Source organism: Peromyscus eremicus, chromosome 2 (assembly GCF_949786415.1).
Source record: "Peromyscus eremicus chromosome 2, PerEre_H2_v1, whole genome shotgun sequence".
Taxonomy (NCBI): domain Eukaryota; kingdom Metazoa; phylum Chordata; class Mammalia; order Rodentia; family Cricetidae; genus Peromyscus; species Peromyscus eremicus.
The window spans coordinates 41,412,594-41,416,149 of NC_081417.1; positions in this window are offsets into that span (position 1 = coordinate 41,412,594).

Here is a 3,556-nt window from a genome sequence, read left to right on the forward strand (position 1 = left end):
TTGTGTTTCCTCCTTGTCCAATTTGGGTAGCACAGTATCATCAGTGAAGACAAGGGAAGTTTCTTGCCCAAGTGGCTAGCTTTCCCACAATAAAAGCAAACTCCAATATGGAGAATCTTTAATTCCCATCATCTTTTTTGAAGTAAATTGGTGCTGCTAGGAACAGAAGTGTATCATTTAATGAAAAGCTTTATGTTATTAAAATATTTTTAAATGCCATAGGTCTCTGAAACATTCAGACCATTTATCTATTTAAAATTTATCTCTATTTGACCTTGAAAATGTACCTAATATGACTGTAAATTTTATTGCTATAGATGACTAACAACTAACCTGTCTTTTTTTATTGTCTTAAATAGCTCTTAAGGACTAAAACTTCACATTTTTAAATAAATTGCATAGGTACAATACCTTAAACAAGAATAGAAACATATATACAGTATAACAAAATAACCTTAAATTTGTATCAATACAAAAATCCACACCAATGTAAAATATTTGAGACTAGTGATTGTTCAAAATAGGATCAACAATCTACCATTTTATCCCATCATTTCTATATCCATCCCCCTTTTATTCTTCAGAAAAAGATCCCTGAAGCTAATCTCCTTTGTTTAGCTTTTTTCCTGACTGTGACCAATAACAACTTGTAACCAACCACCCTAAACGATGATGAACATCCATAAGTCACCAAATGACCAAATACCACCCATCCCACCTCTTGGGTATATGGGCATCATGTTCTCTAGATTGATTCCTGCTGCCTAGAGATGATGATCTCGGTAGGGGACCCTGAGAAAATTGGGATAATGGTCAAGTTCTGGGAGAGCTAGCTGTTGTCCAGTCTTGGTGTGGTGGGAAAGTGCAAGGCTTATATGAAGTTCTGATTGGCTAGTTTGTGAGTCTGGACTATTTTAGCTAGCTTTGAAGTTGTTCCGGATGCAGAGTTTTGAGGAAAATGCAACAAAGGCATTCTGAGAGGCTGGATCACATGGGATACTTGTCTTTATTGATATCTAGTCCTTTTTTTATGAAAAGACATAAACTTTTAAAGGCAACATATATATCTATATTAACATAAGTATGGCATGTGTAGTATGTATAAGTCAGCTAAAGATGATATTTTGCTTTATGTTTAGAATGTAAAAGGCATCTGTTAACTTTATAAGTCCATTTGGACTGTATAACCAAACTGTAATATAAGTCTCTATTCATCTATATGAAAGGATGGCATGACAATAAGTCATGAGGACTCTATAGCCAATAAGATTTATCATGTCTCATCCAGTCTCAGGGCTGTTCCCATGTCAAGGGATCAGCTTATACATCACCCGTCTTTTGGTCTTTCTTGGCTTTCCCCCTCATGTCTGTAGCCAAGATGTTCAGAATGTCTCAGTCAAAGATGATCTCAATTAACTTTGAAGGAATCCATAGCTTTTTGTTTCCTGTGGAAACAATAGCATAACCTCTCCTCCAATGCAACATATTTTCTGACTTCCATTTTGAAGTTAGTATATTCTTAAAATATATAGGTTGGTTTAATTTAGCAGTTTCTATAAATCCAATGTCTCTCAGCAGCTATTTTTTTGTACATTAGCATTTAAAAAATTCAAAATCAACAAAGCACCATACAGGATCCAGATGTCCTATGTATTTCCCATCTTTACATAGTGCATAAAGAAATGTTCATTGCTATCCTGAACACCCAGTGTTGTCACTGGCCAGCTAATAAAGACTTAATATTGGCTTAATATATACCTTTGCTCTCTCCTTAAAGACTTTACTATTATTTTTAAACTATGTTTTCTATGACTGTCTATACCCATTTTTTTTTTACTGTATCTGTTTAAAGGTTTTTCTTGGTCTAGACTGCTTTACTACATACCTGTCGCCTTCTCTGACCACCTGAGCAAAGCCTTAAACTTGCTGATGGCTGGCTCCTTCCTGCTGGGGTCCATGAGAGTTGAGCCTTCTGGGAGCAGCATTTACCTGCCCCAGCTCTGGGAATTTGCTGAATCTGTGCTGTTTATACTTAGTACTTTCTTTCACAATTCACAGCCATACACCATCACACAGTGTACAAATATCTCACAGCAGCACTATCCAGTTGCTTTCAGACATATAGATTTTGATTGACAGTGACATCACAAAACTTTGGAATAGTCTTATGGGGTATTTACCAAAAGTCTGCTCAAAGATGAGTTTAAGCCAATATTAAGTCTTTATTAGCTGACCAGTGACAACACTGGGTGTTCAGGATAGCAATGAACATTTCTTGGGGTGAGATTTTAAGCACAAAAGCCATGTTCTGGATTGACATACTTCAGTTAACAAAACAGTTAGCCAGAATATGAATTATAGAAGCCAAAAGCAAGGTTAGTATATTTAGACACTTTCCCAGAATTATGGATTTTGATGGATTAGGCCTTTGCTTTAGTTTTGTCTGATGACACTGTCTATGTGCTGTGTTTTACAGCCTGAATGACACTTCCATCATAGAGTCAGTTGTGATAGGTCTGGGAGGTTACTAAAGGTCTGGAGCCTTGTTACAATAGTAATATGCTAACAAGGTCCCTACTGCTCCTCTGAGTCCACTTGGTGCTACCATTGTATGTGGGGGCATCCACTGGGTCTGCTCAACAACACACAACTGTTAAATGGACCAAGAACCCATTTCTGGATGAGTCACAGGCCCTAGGGTAGAACTACTTTTATTCTACTAAATTGACATATTAAACTATCCTCTAGTATTTATCATTAGATCCTAGATTAGTGCAGTTCTCAATCCTAATCAGAGAAACTTCTTTTTTGTAGTAGGTAGTGATTAATAAAGATATTAACAACTGAGCAAATTTCAGAAAATAAAAGATAGTGGAGTGATCCACTTAAATGGATGTCTACATCATACCCTTTTCCTCCAAGTCTCAGGGATCATCCCTGAAGAGGGGCAGAAATAGTTAAGAACCAGAGGTTACTGGGACTGCTACAAAGTAGTATATTCTGGAAAAGACAAGGTTGTTGCACACAAGTACTCACAGATTGTGTGACTACATGCACAAAATTATACAAGATTAAGCCAGCCAAAACCCTAGAATGGGTGGGGCAGGGGCTCACTATCAACATCTTAAAGTGCTGTCAGAATGGACCTAGTGGATCACAGTCTTCACTTCCTGCCAGTCCAGACATAGGACTTTCAGCTGCCTCTCCAGCACCATGTCTGCCTGCATGCTGCCATGTTTCCTACTATGATGATAATGGACTAAACCTCTGAACTGTAAGCCAACCCCAGTTAAGTGTTTTCCTTTATAAGAGTTGCAGTGGTCATGGTGTCTCCTAACAGCAATAAAACCCTAACTAAGACAGCATATAATAATCAAAACACTAAATATATAAAACAACAAAACAATATTAAAAGTTACAATGGAAAAAGACCAAGTTGCATATAAAGGCAGACCTACTAGAACTAGATTTGAGTTCTCAATGGAGATTCTAAAAGACAGAAGGGCCTGGATATATGTGCTGTAGACTCTAAGAGACCACAGATGCCAGCCTAGAC